General features: G+C 45.9%; 1 protein-coding gene and 2 long non-coding RNA genes across 11 annotated transcripts in view; 1 reads left to right on the plus strand and 2 right to left on the minus strand.

Moving 5' to 3' along the window:
• Positions 1-24,759, plus strand: part of MAGI2 (membrane associated guanylate kinase, WW and PDZ domain containing 2) — a 1,329,894-nt gene that overhangs the window by 1,288,940 nt on the left and 16,195 nt on the right. The gene's annotated exons all lie outside the window — the stretch shown is intronic.
• Positions 1,012-12,657, minus strand: LOC140613023 (uncharacterized). The gene is made up of 4 exons (XR_012014144.1): positions 12,518-12,657; positions 11,851-11,955; positions 7,460-11,417; positions 1,012-1,594 (listed from the first exon to the last, which is right to left on the minus strand). It is a non-coding gene; the product is annotated as an uncharacterized lncRNA (long non-coding RNA).
• Positions 14,637-24,360, minus strand: LOC140613022 (uncharacterized). Of its 2 annotated transcripts, XR_012014143.1 has the most exons (5): positions 23,831-24,360; positions 23,095-23,247; positions 22,250-22,330; positions 17,069-17,226; positions 14,637-16,163 (listed from the first exon to the last, which is right to left on the minus strand). It is a non-coding gene; the product is annotated as an uncharacterized lncRNA (long non-coding RNA). The 2 variants fall into 2 exon arrangements; XR_012014142.1 differs by having other exon boundaries at positions 23,095-24,344.

The following is a 24,759-nucleotide window of genomic DNA, read 5'->3' on the forward strand; positions in this document are numbered from 1 at the left end:
AAGGTTTATCTTTGCTTATTCGAAAGGTTTATCTTTGCTTATTTGACAGTGGTTCTTGTGTAATTTAACATAGCAAATAAGCCTAATTAGGTTGACAGCCCTCTTTTAAAAGGAGAGAGAGCAAATCTTTTGAGATATTCCAGCAACCCAATATCTCGTATCTCAAAGTTATTTTTAAGGCAAAAAGACTTCATTTAGAATTTGAATTGAGGGAAGTTTGTCAACAATATCAAAAGGTTTGAATATTTGATTAAATAGGAATTATAGGGGCCAAGGGCAGGCTATCCCAAGATTGACCAATTGGCATGAACACTATTTCAAGTTAAAAGCTATCCCAAGCCATCAGACTCAGGAAAAGCTCTTTATCTCCCCCTCAACTGCATCCTTGTACCAGCAAGAGAGCTATTAACAGAAATTCTTCTTTACTTAAGAAATTTGTCTTCATAATCGGGCAAATTTTGTTTTCTAAACACCTCCACTTACCTTCCTGCTAATGGTCTTCCTCACCTTTGTATCCTCTGGCCCCTACCCCTCTCCATAGCTCATATAAACACGATGTTGCCTATCTTTGGAATTTCCGTGTCTGTGTGGGTTCCCTATATGTACACTGTTAAATTTAATTTTCTCCTGTTAATCTGTCTCATGTCAGTGCAATTCTTAGTTGAGCTAGAAGGACCTTGAAGAACAGAGGAAATTCTCTTCCCCAACAGATCACAGATAATTAGAAAACAATACTTAATTGTCTACTTAAGGAAAGTGACAGTAAAAGATTTAAAAGGCAAATAGAGATGGTTGCATAATGGTTAGCAAACTGAGCTCTTTTAACGTTGAGAAGATTCCATTTTCTTCAGTAATCGAAAGATCGGATTAAGACAACAGGAAGCATTAGGACATTATATCGATAAAACACAGAATTTGTTGTTTTCTAGGCAGATTATTTTAGGGGAATGAAAAACCCTTCACAATCTATTATTGAGAGCATACCAATAGTCCAAAAGACAGTTTGTCCTTTTAAAAGAGAGAAGACCAAATTTTTTTTGCAACCGTTGACTTTTGATATTAAAGCCCATTCTCTTAATTACATTCATTCCAGTCTTAGCCAGCCCTGACAATGCAAAAAAATTACTTTCCAAAGATTCCTTCTCCACAAACCTCTTACACTTGTTTCTTACCTCAACACACACTTTACTTTCCTTGCATAGAGATTGTACCTGGAGCCCAAGTGTGCAAGGGCACCTAGCTCCAGGGGGTCCCAAACAGACCAGGTTCAGCCACTCACTGCTGCCAAAATCCAAAGGCAGACAAACGAGTGATGGTGAAACAAGAAAAGAATTTATTTTAGTGAGCACATCAAGAAGACAGCAGACTGGCATCTCAAAGATTGTCTCCAAAGTGCCGAAAATACTTCAAGGTTTATATTAGGAAAATGTCAGACAAAGGTTTTCGTGGGTACATGCAGGTGGGCAGTAAAGGTCAAACCCATTACTATCTCAGGATCAATCACACGGGTCTTGCAGGCATCAGGGCAGTTGTCATTGCTTGAGAGGTAGTTTCAGTGCCCATCACAGGATGCTTTGCCTGTGGGATCTTTTGCCTGAGTTAAAAGATAAAGTGGAAAGAAGAACTTAATCAGTTAGAATGTACAAACTGTGGTCAAAATGGAGGTAAAGTCCTCTTCCAAGATGTTGACCTTGTTATTTCTAGTAACTTTAATTACATATATTAATTAAAATTCTTAATCCATAGAAAGCTTAGAATTCTTAACTCTTAGAAAGTTTAATTACTAAGGGCACCTGGCTGGCTCAGTCAGTAGAACATGTGACTCTTGATCTCGGGGTCATGAGTTTGACCCCAAGATGGATGTAGAGACCACTTGAAAAAAGAAAGGAACTTTAATTTCTAGTGAATACTAATATTACCCAAAACTGGGTTTAGCTATTGCTGAATCTTGAGCCAAAAGACACAACCAAGGCAAAGAATAGGAAAAGGAAGGGTTTTACTTGCAACAAGCAAAGAGAACTGCAGGGTCTTTCCCAAAGCAGTGTCTTCCTGAACAACAAAATTGAGGAAATTTTAAACCAAGGATGCATACGTAATCATGAAGGGGCTTGCATAGTGGGGAATACACATGGAATTGGACAATCGTCATCTTAAGGTGACTGAGTCCAAGTCAAAGTCACCAAGCCAACAAGAGTCAATGTCATCAGTTTTCTGGTTCCAGTTGGCCCAGTACCTGGTTCCAAGGGATCCTGTAAAGTCACCTCAAGAATGTGCCTCAGGTCAGTCTACTTTGAGCCAGCACTGAGAGTTTTGCCACTGATTTATTGTCCTTGATGTGATTAGGTTATCTCCTGGCCTAATAGTGGCTGTTTGTTCTTATATCTTGTCAGAAGATGGGGGTGGGGAGGGGTGCAAAATGATTTTTCTATTTTTCTTACATCAGGAAAGTTATGTCTGTTTTTCTTTTTCTGGAGACCCCTAACACTGCTCATACTAAGAAGTAAGCAATTGTGAACTGCCTGTGAAACCAGCATTGTTTAGGTTGGTGAATTTATGAATACGCTTCATAATCTCTAGGACTATATGTTTTGTTGTTGCTACTTGGTAAATCTCTTTTGTTCCCTCAGCCCCTCTACTTACTTCTAGTTTCCTGGATATTTCTGAATAGTATGATCCTTGGAACATGCCTTGTGTGAATGCTCAGGAGAAAAATTCTTGCCCATGGTACGCCACAGGGATTGGATGGATTCCTGCCATCCTACTAGACACTATTACCTTGGCTATAATGGCATTGGGCTCAGAAATCAGACTATCCTTGTTTTTCCTGTTCTTTGTCAGGCACAGGGCCACCACACATGTCATTAGGACAGCCTCCGATCTTAAGACTCCTGTGTAGGGTTTTCTCCTAAATAACCCAGTATGATCCCTCAATAAGCATAAAATCCAAGATACGCATGACCGCATGCTTCCTAAGAGGACCAGTCGGAGCTGTTACCCAGTCGGGGCACTCAGGAGGTACAGCTCCCTTGGGACTGAATCATGAATAAAGCTCACAAGAAAGTTGTCCGGTTTAGCTAGGAGTTCCATACTTTTGATCATGTCTCTCATCTGTCCTTACCCCTGGGATGTTTGGCGTTCTTGGTCCTGCTCTCAGATTGGAAGTACTTCTAGCTTAGATCTATGATGCTTAATACTATATAAAATAGCTGCCCCTTCTTCACAAAGGCCAGAACCTCTACCCCATCCATCAGTACTAGATCTAGAGGCTTACAAAGGGTATTATTATTGGTCACCAAATATACTGATTCCTCCGAAATGGAAAGAAGCAGCCCCAATCTCTATAGCATTTCAGCCCACTCGCCTGCCCTCACGGTAGTCTAAGATGCAATGGGGGAAGTGAAGGGAAGTCAACATCCCTTCTCAGGTAGTGTGAAGGTGTCAGTGCATTTGACAAGAGGGATGCCTCCTGTCACTCTCAACCCCAGGAACTTTCAGCAATATTCCTAGTGAGACACAATTTGGAAGCCGAGGATGATTTTGGTAATGGACACCTAGTCAGTTAATGTATTCTCCTTGTTTTGTAGGAATTAACTATGGGATCAGCTTCCTGATCCCAAAGCCTTCCCTCTTGGGCTGCCTAACACATTAGAGTCGATTTGGATTTAAACAAAAAACACCAAACCCTCCTTCCCCTCCCCCAATCATTATTCTGCCCCGTATTCAACAACTATCAATAAAAGATAAAATCCCAACACCCAGGGTGTGCAGTTCTCTCTCTCTCGAACTCATCCTCTTTTAGATCACAAGAGTGTACTTTTCACTTTAATAAATTTTCCTGCTTCTGTTACTCATCTGCTCTGCTGCATGCCTGTCCTTGACTTCTGTCTTGTGACAAAACCAATCTTTGGCAACTCATCTAGGTCTGGCCACGTCAAGGCATCAGGGCCTGGGGACTCCCCAGTTACCCAGAAACATCTTTTGGTGACCACGAAGGGACTTAGTAACAGTGGATTGAGTGACCCTCTTCATTGATGAGCCTCCAACTCCTGCCTGCCTTGTGCTAGAGAGTTGCTTAGTCCCTGCTCTCCTTTGTTCTACTCTCTCTTTCCCATCTACCTGAGAAAAGGCCTAAGGTGCTAGAAACCACAGGGCAAGAATGTGGTAAGAAACAAAGTGCTCATGAACCAGCTCCTCCCAACCCGTAGTCAGGCTCCCATGGATTGGTCCAGGGTATAAACACTTCAGGGCTCCTCATGGCTAAGTAGGGACCTCTAGGTGCTAGAAACACGAGAGTGTGAAGTGTGGTGAGAATGAGCACATGAGCCAGCTCTTCTGAACCCACAGGCAGGCTCCCTTACATCATTCCCAGGGTCTGAACAATTCAGGGCACATAGTAGACATAGCTGGGGTCCTGTGCCTGAGACTTGACATGGAAAAGGGGTCTTTGCAGACGTGATTATGTTCAGATGAGGACATTAGGGTGGATCTTAATCTGACGTAGCCAGCAACCTGAGAAAGCAGAGCATAACACACATGGAAACCATCTAGAAAATGAAGGCTCCATACTGCAATGTAAGAAAACTAACCCAGAGACCCCACAACACACAGGCCTATGCCCCTTTTCAATAATACAATCTTCCAATGTGGCAAAAGACATGTTTAACACACTAGAAACATCTTCAGTTTCCCAGCAATAAGAAGACAAAAATAGACTTGTCTAGCAATTAATGTTTCAGTATTTTATTTTTTATTTGCAAAGGATCTAGACAGTCAATGAATTCTCATCATTTAATTCAACTTAGCAAAATTCTAAGGGTGGAAGTTAACACAGAGATCTGGGAAACTAAACATTTCATAAAACAATCATTGCAAAAAAGTTCACCTTAAAACTCTTATCTTACATCTACTTAATTCATCTGTTCTTAACAATCATACTTAGATTACTCATGAAAATTTCATGAGATATTTAAGCACTTAGCTGTCATCTTAAGATTTTCTTTCATTTGTTTTTTGTTTGTTTTTTTGCTGACAAATTTTGTAACAAAAATAACATGAATTTATTTGACATTCAGTAGATAAATTTATTTGACATTTAGTAGAATACAAGTACTCTACTTAATGTGGCTAACTCTAAGACATGTCTGTATTAATTCAACCAGCAAACTTAAACTAGCTTTTATTTACTGAAAATACCCTAGATAACATAAACTTGAAAAACATTTGGGTTAGTTTCTATTATACTCCTGAGATTTAGAAATGCTTAATTTATAAGCACTTAATTTTAAGCCAATCATTAAAGAGAGCCCTTTTACAAATTAATTTTGGTGATGCCATCCAGAGGGTAGAAAAATACTGCATCTATATTGTACATACATAAACACACAAACAGATCTTAGAGCTTTTATTTTCTTTTAAAGATTGTATTTATTTATTTGAGAGAGAGTGAGCGAGAAAGAGAGCACAAGCAGGGGCAGAGGGAGAAGCAGACTCCCTGCTGAGCAGAGAGCCCAACATGGGAGAGAGAGGCTTGATCCCAGGACACTGGGATTATGGCCTGAGCCCAAGGTAGATACTCACCTGACTAAGCCACCCAGGTACCGTTCTTATAACTTTTAATTTTAAAAATTTAGCTGAGTCAGATATAACAATAGAAAACTCACTAGTTTATAAGTTCAGTTTACCCGTTCAGATGGCTAAAGCTTTTTACCATTAATACTAGTGAAGATGCCTGATTTGTCTTTGTCCTTGACAAGTAATCTTATGGAAACTGGAGGAGTTGTATTTTTTTATAAGACCCCTTTTCCTTTTCTTTTTTCCTTTTAGTCTTAGGTGAATATGGGCATTATTTTAGATACCTCCTGGGGTGTTTACATTTCAAAGATACAGTGAGATTTACCTCTTCAAGGGACAAAAAAAGAATGGAAGTTCCTCCAAGAAGGACTTTGGTTTCCCAAGGCCAATAATTCACAAGCCTTTTGAGATAAATAGGGGAAGTTTTTAAGTCAGTAAAAAGGAATAGATGGACCTTGGATTGCCTCTAGAGCTATTTTTTTTTCAGTTTTGCAAAGACTTATAAAATAATAACAGCTGCTCTCATCTTTTTTTTTTTTCCAAAGAACTGAATTGCAGCCTAAATTATATCAAAGGGGCTGATCCCCTCATCCAGATACATCATCTCCATTTGCTTCTCTCCCTTTGGGCACATGGTTTTCCTTTAGCTTTGGGTAGGAGACCTTAAAAAATCCTGTCAGGCTTTGAATATCATCTTCCAACTTCTAATCAACTTTTAACCACAGAACTGTTACCCCCCCACCCCCAAAAAATTCTTTTAAATATCTTGCCAGTTTTTAGCCGAGACAAACAGTCAATATTTGGGTAATACGGAACACCTTCATGCATCAGGAGATGCCTTCAAAGAGGGTACAAAGGATAGTACCTTCTCAAGAGCCAGAGTCACTCCCAAAGGTAGTCAAAAGAACCAAGAGCCTGCGGGCAGACAGAAAGCCAAGCCGAGCTCTTAGGACACAGAACAATAGGATTGTGCATTTTTTCATTTTTTGTACCTACAGTTTCTGGAACAGCAGTTTTTAGACATAAAATAAGCTGGTGTGCTGGAAGGTAGCATATTTAATTCTTTGGATTTTAATATGAAAGAATTTACATTGAATGTGGAGTGTTAATTTTTGTTCTAAGTCTAATTTCTGTTCTTTCATCTTGTCAAAAGGAGTCCCTAAGGCTAGCCATTATAATTCCTTGTATCCACTTTTTAATTTGGTCTTTTCCACAGATGCCAATAAGGCAAGAGTTTAGGATGAGAGCTCTCCAAAATTTTTCAAATATAGAAGTTTTCAATTCTAAAGATCCATCCTCTGGCCCCCGACAAATGGGATCTATTAATCTCAATAATGACTCAAACTAATAAGCTTTCTTTATGGCTTGACCAAGGATGCAAGAAGCATCCCAAAAGAGAATGCAAAATACGCAGCCCTCACCAGTTCTAACAAATTCACTCCCAGGGATTGTCTAGGGAAGCAAAACCCTTCATTACACAGGTGGTAAGGATGATGTAGTGAAAACAGTGTCTCTGGTTTCCCACAAGAACGTGAGATCCCTCCAGTCACACACCTGCCCATCTGTGACACCAGGCAAGGTGCTACCAGAATGAGACTTTCCCAGCAGTAAGAAACTAAGGCTGAGACTGCAGAGGCTTCTTAGGGACTGGGACCTTTATGGCAAACTCCCTGGGAGCTGCCATGGCTGGCCAAAGAGAGTGCTGCTTATGACTTTGTGCCACAGAACCCCAGTCTATTTCCCTGGCCACCAAAATGCACCCCAGAAAGGGTACCTTCCAGATGGGGAGGATGAAGAGAAAATTCTCACTAGTCACAAAGCCAAGCTCTCAGGACAGAGAAGGAGACGAAAGGTAAAGCCTCATCCAGTTTTTACATAGGGGACTCACAGCAAAGTTGATGTCCACAGAGGCTGGTCTGGTCACCAGGAGCTCGCCAGCCCATGCGGGCAGCCTGAACAGAAGGCTTACAGTGGCTGCGCCTGCGTTCTGCTCTACGGTCCTTCCTCCTTAGGACAAACTACATAAGAGATAGAGACAAAAACAATGACCATCTTTGGAAGGAAAAGGATCAATAGAAACCAAGAGTGCTCATTACCAACCTTTTATTTTCTTTTAAGATTTTCATTTATTTATTCATGAGAGACAGAGAGACAGAGAGAGAGAGAGGCAGAGGGAGAAGCAGGCTCCACGCAGAGAGCCCGACGTGGGACTCAATCCCGGGTCTCCAGGATCAGGCCCCAGGCTTAAGGCGATGCTAAACTGCTGACCCACCCAGGTGGCCCAACTTTTTCTTTTCTTAACCAGAGTGGCCCTATCCAAGCAGTTAGTTCCACACATATTTTATCCTGCTAAACTAAATTTAGAAAAAAAAAAAAAAAAAAAAAAGTCTCCTCATCATGCTCACTTCCAGCAGACCTTACAGGCAGAGATCTGGGACCCCCTCGTGGTAAGAATTCTTAGCTTCTGCAGGTGCTTGTCAGGGGCGTCAGGACCTCTCAGCTCTAGCAGCCTCGGAGTGAGCAATATCCAGACGTGGAAGTAAGTCCTGCCGACTACGCCAACTGTCGGGCAGGGGAAGATTTTTCTCTACCCTTCTAGATTCTTCTGGCAGTCTAATCAAATTGACAAGACAGAGTAACAGAAAGACAAGTTTAAACACATATGTAGAGCGACCCTATAAGAATATGAGACCCACAGGCAGTAGGCGGATGAGGCTTCTATGGTATCTGAGCTAAGAAGAGGGTAGGGATTTGGGAGTCAAAGGAGAGGAAGACATTTCCTAGAAAGATGGGAAGAGGAGATGTTCGCCATGCCTTGCAGACAAGTCTTTCTGATATAAAACAAAGTTATCTTTGGTGATCGCTCTTTCTTGTTGCAGGCCCCCATCTACATGTTTCTGGGCACTTTAGGGGGAGGTAAAAAAAAAAAACAAAACAAAAAACCATCTTGAGTCTTTGTTTCTTAAAATTAATCAGCGTAAAATAATCCTTATGCCAAAGAGACACATTTTGGGGTGGTAAATTTTGCTCCCCTACAGTTCATATGCATTTTTTACAAACATACCAGGTTTCTCCGTATTTCTCTAAGTAAATTGCTAACGCTGGCTGCCATTCCACTTCCAGGAAAGGGGAATGAGTGATCTCTGACTGATATTTATTTTTCATTCAATTGCTATTTATTGAACACTTAGTAGTATGTGCCCAGCACCGTTAGAGACCAAAGTTACGACAGTGAACAAAACAGATCCCAGGCCCTGTCTAATAGAATTACATTCTAGGAAGAGAGACACACAAATAAATTGTAGTAAATGCTGTGAAAAGAAACCAAGGAGCTGAACTAGGAAATAACCACTTTGGACAAGGTGGAGAGAAGCCTCTGAGGACCCTTCACCCTGGAGCTGACAGGTCTACTCCTGTGACAACACAAGGGGCCCAGCGTTGAGGCTACAAATGCACACACAGCCCAGGAACTGGTTCCTCCTCCTCCAGCCGATGTGTATTGTTCAGAGGGGGCCTGCTGCACAAAGTTGGCCTTCGTGTCTGAGTCTGCACTGCTGCCAACAGTTCACCAGCAACCCCTCCGCACCCAATTGCCAATATCCTTTTCCCAAGCCGGCCTTTGGCTCCCCTGCCTGTCTGCAGCCTTTTATTTAGGCCGCTGCACTAGCACTCAGCAGGCCTTGCTGGCACATTTTCTGCATGTGCACAGACCTGCAAAACTCCAGGGCCCCGATGAACCATCATCCACAGCGATACTCAAAGACAGTTTCTCATATTTCTCCTCAATTCCATTTTATTTCTGGAGAAATGACTCCAATAAAAAGCCTTATCTTTTGTTAAAATGAAATTAGACCCGCTTGAAATCAGACACATATGAGCCCTGTGTGCTACAGACATGGATACCCATTGGCTTGTTTCTAGGAAGTTCTGAGACTTCATTTGCAGAAATAACACTTCAAGGGCGCCTGGGTGGCTCAGCTGGTGAAAGGTGTGCCTTCAGCTCAGGTGTTGACCCCAGGGTCCTGGGATCCAGCCCTGCATTGGGCTCCCTGCCCGCTGGGGGGTCTGTTTCTCCCTCTCCCCCTCCCTTTTCCTCCCTTCTCCCTCAAATACATAAAATCTTTTTTTAAAGGGTAAAAGCAAAAAGAAATCATTCATAAGCAGCATTTTTCAAAACCTAGCCCAAACTCTTTTTAAGGTGAGGCCGACTCACGGCCTGCCATGGCCCCACCCATCCTCCTCCCACACCAGACCCCTCTGTCTTCAGCTGGTCTCCATAAAGCTGTTGGGTGCAGCTCCCATCACCCCCCTCCCTTGCCATCTATCCACGCCCTGCTGGCCACACCGCCCCTTGCCCCCCGCCATTCCTTGGGAACTATAGCTTGAACTTGGAGGAGGGCTCCGATAGTTTAAAATCCTATCATCATCTGTTCCTGATTATCAAAGCAGGGGAGATGCAGGAGGAGGCTTTCCCAGCCCCATGGGTAGGGAGCAAAGCTCTTTGGCATCATCAGCCTTTTTCCCTGGTGGGGAACAAAGGGTGTAATGACCTGGGACATGCAGCTGGAGCTAAGTTCACAGCAGCCCTTGGGGTGCTAAGTTCGGGGAGAGGCCTGTGATCCCAGCCGGGCCAGGTGCAGATGGTGCTGCTTACGTCGTCTACTTGCCTCTGCTTGCCCTCACGTCAGCTCTTCTATCTGGACACCTCCTGGGCTCTGGTCCTTTCCCAGGGGTTTGTCGGGGGCAATCCGAATGACAGCATGCATGCGCAGCACTTAGCATCAAGAGTAAGTACCCGGCAATGTTAGCTGTTGGGGTTTGGGTTGGGTTTACCATTATCGTCATCACTTGCAAGTGCTTACTGCGTGCCCAAACCTGTACCAGGTCCTCACACAGCTTCTACAAAAGTATAGGCAATCTTAATTTTCCTAACAGGTGTCTGAGGTAGATGATGTGGCATTTGGGCTCAGAGAAGTTGAGTAATTAGTTGAAAGCTACACAACAGTCAGTAGTAAAGCTCAGATGTAAATCCATACGGCCTCAACTCTCAGTTCTCTTTCCTGTGCCCCGCCCACCGATCCTGCCATTGCAAGGTCAGGCTCCAGCCCTCCAGGGCCCTCCAGCACCTGCTGAACGGGCTCCACAGACCTCTGCATGTCTTTCCAATGAGGAAGCTCCTTGTGGTTTCCTCCCCCGTCCCACTACAGCTCACGTGCTGGGTTTCGGCCGTGGAGGTCCGTTTGGAGTCCCCTCCACTGTCATGCCCATGCCCACGGCCCAGGACCTGATCACAAGAACGTGGGTGTGAGTGTCAATGCAGGACGGGTCTGAATTGCGTGGCTCGTGCTGGAACATAATGAAAAACTTAGTTTGCAGATGTGAAAGTGGGAGATGTGGGTTTTTTCTCTCTCCAAGGTAGGCAAGAGCTGGGCGTGATTCAAAAGCAGAAGAGAAGCAACCACTTGAAGAAAAAAAAAAAGGCTCATTATTGAAGAACTAGGGGATGACATTGCTGCTGATGCTAAAATTTTCATCAATCTAGTTTTCACTTCAAGACCATTTCCTCAGGGAGCCTCCCTGAACTCCTAAATGAGGTTAGCACCCCGTTAAATGCCTCTGTAGCACCCTTTACTTTTTTTTTTTTAACTTTCTTTTGATGATACATCACATTTGAAACCATTTGTTCTACACCCACCTCATGCAACAAGCTCTGCAAGGGCAAGAATGTCCTCTTGTTTGTGCTGAATTCCCAGCAGTCGACACAGTGCTCAGCACCGAGATGTTCAACAAACGTTCATCAACAGCAAGATTAACAGTATTTCTCTGCCTGAAGAGCAATCGTGCTTCTGTTTGCCAATACCAGGAAGAGAAAAGGAAATTTCATTTCTTTATGAAAGAGTCAAAGACAACATGATACTGTGATTGAAGCAATGCACACTGGATAAGGCTTAGTTCACACGCAACTTCTTTGTCAATATCAGTGAATGAGTCACCCGCTAGATAAGGAGGAGGACCACCTTATCACCCTCCTGTGTAAAAGCCTCCCCACTGTCTTTGGGTGAAGTTGTCCCCAACCTGCTCTCCCAGCCTTCCCTTCTTCCACGACCCCAGGCCCCGCTCCCCATTCCCACACCCACTGAGCACTTGCTGATCGCACTTTCTGGGATACTCTTCTCCACGTTCTGTGTCTGTGTTCCCTTTAAACTCAAACGAAAACCTGCACCACATCCCAGATACGGACGATCTGTTCTCGCACGCCCACCCCACAGCACTCCGTACTTGCGTCTGGAGGTCTAGAAGTCTGAAATCACGCACGATGAGTTCCTGGAGGCACTTGTGGTGTCTTGAGCATCTTCACATCGCCAGTGCCTAGCACACGCCTGCCTGAAGGTCAGCACATCTTGTGATGAATAAACACACAAGAAAACCTCAAGGCCTCCTTGACTGTTCTCTTTTGCTCACAGCCTATAGCCAGTCCATCGGCAGGTCCAGCCTCGACTGTCTTCAAACCATATCCGGAATCTGCCCCCTTCCCACCACTTGCCTGACCCAGGGCACCGTCGTCTCCTGTCTGGGCAACCACAGTAGCCTCCCGACCGGTGTCTTGCTTCCCCCTGCAATCCATTCTGCACACAGCAGCCGTGTTGGCCTTTTAAAATACTCCCCTGTGTGAGACCATCCAGTGGCCTCCAAAACACTTGGAATAAAATTCAAAAGCCTCACCGAAGCCCTGGGTGGTCTCACCCTTGCCCTCTTCTGCCTCCCGGGCCAACTTAGCATTCCTGCAATGCACCAAGGCCTCCCTTCGCAACATGTTCCATCTTTGCCCACATGACTTGTTACTTGGCATTCAAGGCCCCGCTCACTGTGAGCTCATCAGAGAGGCCTTCCCTGACTGCCTTATCTCAAACAGCACCCCACAGTTCTCTCTGCCTCTTCGCCTTACCTTATTTTCTTGTGTTGTACAGATCCACATCAGACGTATCACTATGTATTTGAATATTAGTTTTCTGTCTCTTCCTTGTGATAGGTCCATGGACTTCATAGATGTATTCTCAGTGCATAGACCTGTATGACATAAGCAGTAGGTGCTCAATAAATGTTTGTTAATGAGAGGAAAAAAAAAAAAAAGCTTTCCCCAAGTGTCTGCCAAAGATGGCAGAAAGGCACGTCTGGTGAACGATGACCTCCAGGCACCCATCATGGCCCATCATTGCCACGCGACTACTGCTAGGCTGGAAGGGGGTGGTTGTGCACTGTGCGGGCAATGAACATTTCTGGCAATTTCTACAGAAACAAGTTAAAATACCTGGTCTTCCTCAACAAGTATATGAACACCATCTGGGCCCGTGGCCCCCACCACATCTTTAGGTGAACAGCAGGGATGTGCTGCTTGCCAGACTAAGCGAGGCCAGGCCACCCTGACCACCTTGGGGTGTTGGATAGGACTCTACCTCCCTCTGACAAGAAAAAGCAGTTGGTGGTTCCTGCTGCCCTCGAGGCTGTGTCTCCTCCTCCGTGAAAGCCTGTCTACCTGGGATGCCCGGCTCACAACATTGGCTGGAAGTACCAAGAGGTGACGGCCACCTCGGAGAAGAAGAGGGAGGAGAAGGCCAAGATTCATTAGGACAGCTCATGAGGTTACAGAGACAACCTGAAAAGAACATGGAGAAGGAATGTGACCAATATACAGAGACCCTCAATACCCCAGGGTCCCCAGTGTGAACGCAGTACTGTTGACTCCCCATGCTTGGCCTGCCCTGCCCTTCCTCCGTCACCACCCTGGGATGTAGGGGACCCAAGGGCTGCCCTCCAGGTGCCACAGGTGCTGGGGATTCGACAGCTAGGAACACAGAAACGGCTAAGTCACTACTTCTGTTTAAGAAAGGCCTTTCTTTAAAAAGTTACTTGACACATCTCTCAAATCCGTGAAGATAATTTGTCTATGACCTACTTGTTTGAGAGAGTTTTAGAAAATTGAGCACAGGAACAACCAGTGAGTTCAGTTTCAGCATTTGCAGAAATGAGCTGGAAAACCGTAATTGGAGGAGAAGCCTGCATTGTGAGGGGGGCACGTGTTTGAAACTTCTCACGCAGTCTTGTACTGTAGTCTGCAGCTGGTGGAATGTGGGAAGGTGCTTGTGGGGACTGCGACCTGGTGGGGTATGAAGGTTTTCAGAGTCACGCACAGGCTGGGGAGACCTGCACCCAGGAGGTCACAGGCATTGCCCTTGCTGCTTCCCTGTCTTTTGCGATCAGAACTGAGTAAGTTGTTTTTAAAGGGAACAAAAAAGGGATAGCTAAAGCTGCTGGCTCCTGGGTCCCAACAGAGAGAAAGAGAGAGAGAGAAGAGGACAGTGTTTTGAGAAATAAAACTGAATGCAGGAAAAAGAATTGTCTGAGGATGGCCTTGATGAAGTATGACAACAAGAACTTCGGGTGACTCCAGACACAAGAGCTTTGCTTCCACTAATTCATTCTCTTTTTAAAGCCCCAGAATGTTAAAAGGGGACTTTGTTCCCTGAGGACATTCTGATGGACATCACTTGTGGGGCCTCCCCCACTCCAGAAGTGGGTCAGTCTACTGCCTGAGTCCTGCCCATGAATGGCTTACAGAAGCAGATGAGGGAGTGCAAAGAAGATCCTGTCTGAGTACCACGGAGACATGCGCTTAGCTGGAGTCGAAGAGTCTCCCCCGAGTGGCTTGTTTCCATTTCTTCTGTCTGTGGCAAGAGGTGCTTATTATCAGTTTCCACCATTTCTCCCATGAAACGGGTGCCTTATGATTGATTATTCTCATTCCTATTTCCGCTCTCTGCCGCTTCAGACAGAGCCGTACTGGTGTGATGAAGAACACGACTCTAGGAAAGCTTTGAGATTAAAGATGCTTCCGAAAGATTAGGGTAAAACCTGTTCAGATTCTGCTAACTCTGTGAACTCAGAATTCATTATCGGCTTCATTGGGCTAAGATGTATCTTGGTGCCATGGGGGGCAGGGAGGCAGGCCAGTTATTCGGTTATTAAGCAAACTAGTGGTGGAAACAGTATTTGCAAAAGGTGGAGCCAGTGTAAAAAGACTTTGAGGCACCAGGCTTAAAAACAGTTTATCAGCACTATGAATTTTTTCACATTTTAAAAATTGAGGTATACTTTATAGACAGAAAACTTACCCTTTTTACTGTACAATTCTACCCAGGTTCTGAAAAACCCACGCAATTATATAAGTACTACCATAATCACGATACAGAATAGCCCGTAATCCCCTCCCCACCCCCCCGATCTCTCATTCTCCATGTGGTCAAGCCTCTTCCCATGCCCAGACCCAGGAAACCACTATTCAGTTTTCTGCCCCTTTAGTGTCATCTGCTGGGGAGGCTCGTATAAAGGGGCTCACGCCGCATGTGACGTCTTGGGCCTGACCGCTCCCTCTCCCCGTGGTGAGGCTGAGATTCGCTCACGGGTGGACCAGTTGCTTGTTCCAGTCCGCGGCTGACTCCTGTCCCTCGCCCCCGGGGTGTCATGGGTGTGTTGACCCATCACCAGGTGATGGACATTTGTGTTGTGTCCAGGTCCTGCTGCATAAGAGCGAAGCCACTCTAAAACTTCACACGCAGGTTTTAGTGTAAACTTAAGTTTTTCCTTCACTTGTGAGACAGCCTCAGGGCGGGATGGTGAGGTTGTACAGTAACGAAACGTTTCACATTTTTTTTAAAGATTTTATTTATTTATTCATGAGAGAGAGAGAGAGAAAGAGGCAGAGACACAGGCAGAGGGAAAAGCAGGCCCCACACAGGGAGCCCGACGAGGGAATCGATCCCGGGACCCCAGGATCACGCCCTGGGCCGAAGGCAGCCGCTCAACCACTGAGCCACCCAGGGATCCAGAAATGTTTCACTTTTTAAGATACTGCCAGACTGTTCCCAAGTGGCTGTTCCACTTCTCCTTCCCAACGAAAACATAAGAGAGTTTCAGGGGCTCCGCGTCCTTGCCAGTTATTTTCGGGTCGTTGGTTTGGTTTGGTTTTTCCTTTAGCCACATTAGCAGATGTGTAGTGGCATCTCCTTACAATTTTGCATTTTGCTGTTAGTGATGTCGAGTCTTTCTTATATGCTCCTTTGCCATTCAGATATCATCCTTGGTATCATCCTTTGCCCATTTTTAAAGTTGGGCTTAACTATTAACTTAATGGCTGACATGTATATAAACCCTCATACATAGTGTTTCATTTATCACAGGTCTGGGAGGGCACCCAGGGAGACATCTTCCCCAACTCTTGGTTTTCCATCTCCCTGAGAAATTGAGGCTAGGATGCTCCAACGGCTTGCCCTGGTCCATGCCGAGGGGCAGCACTGGAGCTGGAAGCCAGGCCCGCCGGACACCGCTTCCTCTGCCAGCGGCTGGCCACTCTCCCTGAAGACACGCGGGGCCACCGCTGCCCAGCAGGGGGTGATCCACCCGCCGAGGCTCCGGGTGACTAAGTTAGGGCCAGGTGGCGTCTGTTCCGCCCCTGTGCCCCAGACATCTCCATCGCCGCTCGCCAGCAGAACGTCCCCGTGCTCGGTCTCCCTTCTCTGGAGTCCAACTCCCAGCGGCTAACACATAAGGGGAAAAAAATCTATAAGCAAACCTTCCCTTTCTCCTCTTCCCACTCCCAAATGGGGATTTTTGCATTTTAACAGGGGGTCTCAGAGGCACGTTCTTCTTCATGTAGTGGTTTACAAACTGCTTTATTAGAGCTTCAAGTGAGAAATGGCCTAAAGACCCAGGCAGGGGTGACGGTTACCAGAGAGCAGGTGGATGGTGAATGCAAGGAAAGGTGATGGGGATTAAGGAGGGCGGAAGAGACCGGGCAGGTGGGAGGGGGGTGAAGGGCCAGAGGCTCTGGATCCACCCCACCTAGCCAAAGCTGTTCCATTTTTGTTTGTTTTACACATTGGATTTCATTTAAGATTTTATTTGAAAAGAAGAATGTGCTGCTTTCCAAAAGATGCTTAAAATAAATGAACCAGCATGTTTCTCATATGTCCTGTAATGCAGGTGTTGAGCTCATTGAGACCAATCCCTGAGCAGCACCGCATTCCAGGTCGCATCTGGGTCATCAAGACTCTACCTGTTGAAAAATAGAGCCGAGTCTCACAATCTGTACTCCCAGACACACCTCTGATGAGTGACACCAAGACAGCAACCCCCTTGGCCCTTGGGGCACAGAAGGGCTTGGCTGGAGTCTTCGGACCTTGATCATTTCCATTTACTCCAGTCCACTGACGACACACCGTATTTTCCATATTTTTCTACGTGTGTCCTGGTGTAGAAGAAGAAAGCAAGCACCAAAACAGAGGAGGGGCTTGGGCCCGGGCTCTGGAGTCCTCTTGATTCTCACTTACCCTGAGCAGCCCTGCCACATTGCTTAATATATCTAACCTCAGTTTCCCCATCTACGCAGTGGGGATAATTGCAGAGCTGTTGTGAGGATTGAAAGCTCCTGTATACAACGCACCTGGCACAGGTCAGGTTACAGGTGAAGCCTTCAGTAAATGGTAGCTCCATGATCAAGAGCCCCATCGGCCCTGAGATTTGCTCCTTCAGCCCTGGAGGTCAGGTTTGCCACAGGCTTACTGCTGCACCTTTGATTATGCTCTGAAAATGGTTATTTTGCTGCAAAAATAAGCAAATATGGTCACAATTTTTAAGGTCATTGACGTTTAGAACACCTAGTTTGCATCTCTCTGGGAACAAAGGTGACACAAATACATGTTTGAATGCCATTAACGATGCCTCCAGACAGGAAACCATGCTTCAGAAAGAGCAAGAGCAAAGGAAAATCATTAATTTGTTCAGAAGTTTTTTAAAGGCACACTTTTCTTTGTATTTCGTTACAAAAAGCAATCACCCTAATGATGGTTGAACAGATCCAAATGAACCATTACAGCTTGGACCCATCCTGAAAAGATTTTTCTTTTGAACACCAAATGACCTCACATTACTGTTCTTTGATCTACTCTAGTCATTGTTTCTTACATTTTCCTATAATATTGTAAATTAGAAGAAAATATAGTTCAGTGTAACCACATCAGTCTTCTCCAACCCAGCCAACCGTCGGCTGCAACAGGAGAGGTTTTTATAGCAAGAAGGGACACTTACCAAATCCATGGATCTCTTTGCAGAGTAAGCTCATTTGTTTGAGCAGTAACAGTAGGTCTTGAACTGACTCTGTGTCTCCAATATCTAGTAGGAGTATTTTCAGGCCAGTCCAGGTCAAAGTGTGACACTGTGAGGGCCATTTTAAAAATACATAGTATTTTCTGCCCTTCAGAAATGCAATTTCATTATCTTCTGATTCCTGCTCGCGTTTCCAGCATTTTCACAAATCAACACCCTCACTATGGTGACTGCCCCTCCGTGGCCAAGGTTCAGACACAAATGGCATCTCCTAGTCTCCACTTAGAATAATGATGGAGCTGCCTCTGAAAGAATCACTTTCGATGGGAGTTTCTAGGATACTGCCCCAGAAGAGAGGAGTCCCATTTGACAATCAAAATAGAGGATGGCCAAGGAGTCTAGCGACAGTGTTTCAGCTGAGTTGCTAGAACATTGAACAGCCCCACCCCACTCCTGACCAGCTACGCAGCCTGCAACAAGTTACTTAACCTCTTTGTACCTCAGTTTCCTCATCTGTAAATGTACAGTTTTCACGTGGGTAAATACAGTAGAAGAGTGACTGGTATTAAGTCAGCCCCTCACTCCATGTTCCCTGCTGCCATTATTAGCCATACAATAGTGCTAACACTACTGCTACCTTCCTGAACACCCTTCCCCGAAAGGCAGCCACTAGGCTCTTCATCCCGGCCCCATGTTGGCAGGAGGAGAGCAGTGCCGGGGGCCTTGGGGCAGGGCCTTGGGGACCAATGGGCCCAAAGCTGGAAGCCCTAGGAGTCTTAGCTGAGGTGTGGGACCGGAGACAGGCCCTCCTTCCCCTTCAGCAATCCCTGGCTTCCTCCGAAGGGGTCTCTCCCTCACCCTTCAGCACAGGATAAAATTAACTCTTCCTTGATGCCGGTTACATTTTCCTCTTCTGCACAATTTTTTGCTGGAGATAAGAGCCACCCAGGAAAACCAATAATGCGGATACTTATTTACTGCAATAAGTAGTCTATTCCTAGTAGGTCACCTCTTTGTTACTGTCACTTGACTTGCTTTTATATGCCATAAAAAAACAAGCTGTTCAAACACAGTAGATAAGGGTTTTTGTTTGTTTGTTTTTTAATCTTAGGCATAGCGAGATTACGTAGTGGAAGACTACATTTTATTTTTCAATATTGCTGAGTTCCTACAAGATAATTCAAGAGATCACACATCTTTTAACTCAAAGTTAATAGTACACGTGTGTGTGACTTGTGTACAGATATACTAATAATATGTAATTATGTATTAATCAGACCATTTTCTTTTTTTTTTCTTAAAGATTTTATTTATTCATGAGAGACAGAGAGAGAGAGGCAGAGACATAGGTAGAGGGAGAAGCAGGCTCCATGCAGGGAGCCTGATGTGGGACTCAATCCCAGAACCCCGGGATCATGACCGGAGCCAAAGGCAGACGCTCAACCACTGAGCCACCCACGTGTCCCTAATCAGACCATTTTCTAGGACAGATCCAACTGGCTAGAGCCAACAAGAAGCAGGGGAAGAAACTTGACCTTAACTTAGGAGAGGGATCTGCTCCTTCTGCCAACACAGTGTGAGCTATATAGGGTCTATCTGGCCTGTGGTTCATCTGAACATTCACTGGCACGTTGACTAATGATTCCCCAGAGATGAAGCTCCTTTAAGCAAAGTCATTGCATCATCGTGGCTGAGAAGGTTAACAAAGGAAAGAACATCTGTTGAAAGCCAGGGGAACTTGACTGCCTGCTTTATAGATCCAGAGCTCCCCTAGCTTTTTTATCCCAAGGGACCACTGATGAAAGCCATTCCAGTGCCTTTTTTGTTGCTGCTGTCCTTCCTCTCTGCATGCCTCCCCCAAACTTATTTATTTGCCCTCCTGTCAAATACACACTAGCACTTCACCACCATCCTCTCTCTGAAAACTGATAAAAGTCAGGGATGCAAACCTATATTTGCTGATTATTCTCTAAATGAAGATCTGAAGTGTTTGCTCAAGTAAGCATTGGGTTTCGAGTCTTCCGTGTTCTCTTTGTGCAACTAATTGAGTCCATGTTCTCTTTGTGCAACTAATTGAGTCCGTGTTCTCTTTGTGCAACTAATTGATTTGTTCATCGAATATTCACTGGGCACTTATTACCATGTCCAACACCGTGCTAGGCGGAAATTCCCAATGGATAAACAAGACTACCGTGGCCGCTGCCCTCATGAAGCTTGTGATCTAGTAACTGGAACTTCTATTAATCGAATAAGCAGGCAGATAGAGAATCACCAATCATAAGTACTATGAGGAAATAAAGACAAGATGCTCCTGAGGACAGCAGAACATCTACCTTGGATTGGGGGTGATATTTAAGAGCGCTAAAGAATATAAAAAGAACCCACCATATGAAGAGTTGGGGAGAAAACTTTCTGGGCAGAAGAGTCAGCAGTGACATACATCCCAGAATAGAGAAGGAGCTCGGTGCATTTAGGAACTGAACGAAGACCAGTGTCTTCACTGGAAAATAGAGAGTAAATAGAGATGAAGCCGAGGGGGCTGGCTGGGGCCAGATCATGCAGTTTTTTCTGGGTCATGGTATTAATTTTGGGTTTTTATCCAAAAACAGTAAGAATCCCTTGAAAGTTTTAAGCAAAGGAATGACATGATCTAATTTGTGTGGCAAAGATATTGTTGTGGGTGCTGTATGAAGAATCAAGCAAGTCTGAATAAAGAGAAGGGTGGTTTATTGTAGCAGCCCATGTGAGGAACAGTAGCTTGGCAGGCCCATCCCTTGGGTGTGGGAACTAGGTTGGTTGTCCTGAGCATTGAACTCAGGGGAGGGTGTGTAGTTCCCAGTATCCTACACTGAACTTCTCTTGCCTGAATAACACTGAAAGTCACTGTTGAATTCTCTGCCTTTAACAGCATCACCAAGGGTTTATGAAAGATGTGCACACTATGGCCTTCTTTTAAATGGGATTATCTTGGGCAGCCTACACCGGTTGCATCCTTCCAGGGACAGCCCTGGATCTTGACCTCAGGTGGCGAAGGTGAAGGCGAACATAAGTTGACAGAGTCCATGTCCACTTGAAGATAAGACTCATAAGACTTGCAGGTGGATTCCGTTTGTGAGGTGAGGGAGAGAGCAATCAAGACTGACTCCAAGTGATGGTTGTACCACTCACCAAGATGGGGAAAGAAGGACAGAGTGCAGAATAGGTTCAGGGAGAAAAGATTTCCACTTGGGACTTGTTACAGAGAGGATGCCAATGGACGATCTGAGTGGAGATAGCAAATGGACAGGTGGACACCAGCCCAGAGCTCATGGCGTAGAGTTCAGAAACCTCTGGGAGTACTGCTGTTGTATAAAAGCTACGTGAATAGATGAGAACGCCTAAGAGACACCATAAAGCACGAAAATAACCTAAGACCAGTCCCTGAGGAATGCCAACATTTAGAGGCCAAGTAAAAGAAGAGGAAGGAACGGCCAGAAAGGTGGGGTAAAGAACAGGACGATGGAGTGTCATGGAAGCCAGGGGTTCACTTGGTGTCTGGGAGTGGTCATCTGTGTGAAAGGTGGTGAGATAAAGCATGACGATGAATACAGAGAGGTGTCCTCTGAACTTGCCAATAGAAAGATCACTGGTGACCTGAACGAGAGCAGTTTCACTCCGGGGGGCCAGCGGGAGAGGGCGGGTGGAGGAAGCCGGGCTGGAATAAGAGGCTCTCTCTCTCTCTCTCTCTCTCTTTTTTTTTTTTTTTTTTTTTTTCTGATTTCAGCCATTGGGTCTGCTGGGGTCTTTGTTTGGACAGAGGGGCTGCAGGAACCCCGGCAGGCCCACATGGCTGATTTTGTCTCCTAGGAAGCATCTCCATGATTTCTAATTCTAGGCTTCCTCAGACGGGAAGAACGTGGGGAGCCCGTCTTCTGGGCACCAGACTCAGTAAATGAACACGGTGACATATGTCAGGTGGTGGCCAGGTTCGAAGAGAAAGAGAAGGGAGAGGGGACCAGGGGGAAAAGACAGTTTGAAGGAACCAGCAGGAAATGTGGCTATTTCTTCTGGTCATCATGTGTCAAGGCTTCACGAAAACCCTAGTTTGCACCCCAGTTCGGGTCACCTCGACGAGGTGGGTAAAAGGCAAGGTGGGGGACAGGCTGCCCGCCACCTTGGTCTACTACACTCAGCTCTGCAGGCTCCTGCCTGGTGCAGGTGCCACGTGGCTGGTGCTCGGGTGGGGAATTCTTGCCCAAAACAAAACCATCAAGCAACTTAGTAAAGGTCCATCCTTTAAAGTCATTTTACTTTAAGATGCAATTCATTTTAATTTCTAACTAATACTCTCAGTCACGAGTGGCTTGGGATAATTTAGCTTTTGGTTTCCACCACTAAGAATTCAATGATCTATAAACAAACACTAGAGAAATCTTTTTTTTTTTTTTAATAAGAGTGATTCTTCTGTATCTTTGCATTTGGAATGATTTTACCTTCTGGTTTACTGTCAAGAGTAAGAGGCTCAGAAATAAATACTAACCATTCTGTCCAGTGATGATGGGGTCCAGGTCCTGTTGGTCAGCAGTGGCCACTGAGCAGGTCCATTTCACATGCTTTGATCCTATTTGCAAGGCAACAGGTTAGGAAAATGTTCTTAGTAAGTAAAAAAGAGTAAAAACACCCAACCTTTTACTCTTGGCTGACCCATGTTGTAATCTTGGTCAAATTACTTAACCTCTCTCTGCTTCAATTCCTCCTTCAGGAAATGGTGTGAATAATATCAACCTCCCTGTATCTCACAGTTAACCCAAGGCCAGCTAATTAACTCGGCCCTACAGGATGGAATTGGCAGAGGTAGGGGAGGGGGGTGTTGGGAAGAGATAGTAAACTGTGAAATGGCATCATCACAGTCCAAGTTAGAGATTACCATTGCACCACTACCCTCTAGTTAGGCCTTTTGGAGACCACCGTTAACTCCTTCAGGCAATCTCTTCCTGTCTGATGGAGTGGACATGGTCTATCATTTGCTGTAACGGTTTGATTTTCAAATTCTAGCCCAGCCAGAAGCAGAACATACTCCCAATTTTCAACAAAAACATTTGCATTTGAGGATTTTAGAATACTCTTTGAAGTAGCCAAGGCCACCTGGGGGTAGAGCAAAACCACACCTGGGATCACAGCCATCAGGGATGGATGATTTACTGCACTTACAACCTCACCTACAAGTATGCTAGTTAATACGGCCAGTCCATACGTAGCTACTGGGACACAGAGTAGAAATCTGACTCAACTGTGTGTAAAAAATCGTTATAATCCTCCCATTGCAAAGTGCTGTCCCCTTTAAAAGTGCATATCTCATCTCTATGATGTAAACACTTCAGTCACCCCTTATAAAAGGAGAAAATGAGGCTCAGAGAGATCAAGTAGTTGATCCAAAATCACGTCTTGGTGAATGCCAGAGGCAGGATTCGATTCCAGGTGTTCTGATGCTTTTCCAGGACTTTTTTACTCCTTATGTGAACATGATAATAGAACTACCTACAAAAAGAAGGAAGAGAACACTGAGCCCTAAATATTCCATTCGAATTGAACATCCACGGAGAAACTTTTTAAAACTGATCTGATATTGTACAGGTGGCCCAGAATTACTGGAACTATCCACCCCACTGCCTTCTGCCTGTCGTTTCCTCTTTATAAATCAGCATCAAAGGTACTGGATAAGAATCCTCAAATTTTAAGTCAAGTAGACCCTTGACATTCACTGATTGAGTCTGAATAAGGGCCTTTAATTGTCTGCCACGTATAAGGTTACAGCGGCAGGAACTGATTCCCAGGCACCGAGGCTCGTGTGTGGAGCTGAACGTCCTGGCTAGTGAGGAGCCTCTCCTGCCACCCAGCACCCCTGATCAGGAGGCCTCGTCGTCCCCACTCACGACCCTATGCCAGTTGTATGGAGAGAACTTACAGTCTAAGGAGATATTTCAAAGTTTGAGGATTTCCAAAGGTCTTGGGGCCTAGTCCTTGCAAATACCAAGGGAAGACTATGGGATTTTCCTGCTTTAATCTTGATTGGGGAGCTAGAAACCCAGGGGTAATGTTAGAGCTCATGGTAGTAACTAACCCATCTCTGCTTCCTAACACATCTGTCTTCCTTCTACTCGGCTTCTGACCAGTGGTTGCTTTAAAAAAAAAAAAAATCATTCCTCATGTGTATCATCCTGTTTTGTGTCTTGTCGTAAATTGTCTCGAGTCCTTTCTCAAAGTAGGGAGCTCTGAAACCCCGAATAAATGTTGAAACTAGGCTTCCTAGGGAGAATCATTTCTGGTAGCCTGGCCCTGCTATGCTGTCAGAACTACTAGAAAGGATTAAGGAATGACTTCCAGAAGGACGACAGTAAACCGTTTCTGATGACTTCATCCAAATTCTGGGAGCGCCTGGTGGAAGCTAATGATGCTTCGAGTGACACCTAAAGGCTGCAAGTCACTGTCCCGACCCCTCCTCCCAGAGGAGCCAGGCCAGGGCTTCGGCGAGCTCGGTTCGCCCGCGGGGTCCACGACCCGCCCCACCGGGTCCACGACCCGCCGGGGGGCCTGTTCGCAGCGGATGTTCCGGGCCCCGGGCTGCTGATGGCGCCGGGGGGCCACCGGGCCGGCCTACGGGACACTGGGGCGCGCTGATTCCGGGGCTGCCGAGCGCGGGGGGCGCGCGGGGCCCGCAGCCGCCCCGCTCCCTGGGGGCGCCCGGGCGAAGGGGGGGGGGCCCGGCTGCAGCCTCGGCCTCCGGGGGCGTGGCCTGAGCAGGGGGCGTGGCCAGGGCGGGGGGCTCGGACCCTCGTGCCCCCGAGCGGGGCGCCGCCCTAACGCTGTGCTGCCCGCCCGCAGCCGCCCCGCTCCCTGGGGGCGCCCGGGCGAAGTGGGGCGGGGGGGCCGGCTGCAGCCTCGGCCTCCGGGGGCGTGGCCGGAGCAGGGGGCGTGGCCTAGGGGCGGGGGCCTCGGGCCGTCGTGCCCAAGAGGGGGCGCGGGGCGCGGGGTGCGGGGTGCGGGCGCCGC

This window comes from Canis lupus, chromosome 21 (assembly GCF_048164855.1).
Source record: "Canis lupus baileyi chromosome 21, mCanLup2.hap1, whole genome shotgun sequence".
Taxonomy (NCBI): Eukaryota; Metazoa; Chordata; class Mammalia; order Carnivora; family Canidae; genus Canis; species Canis lupus.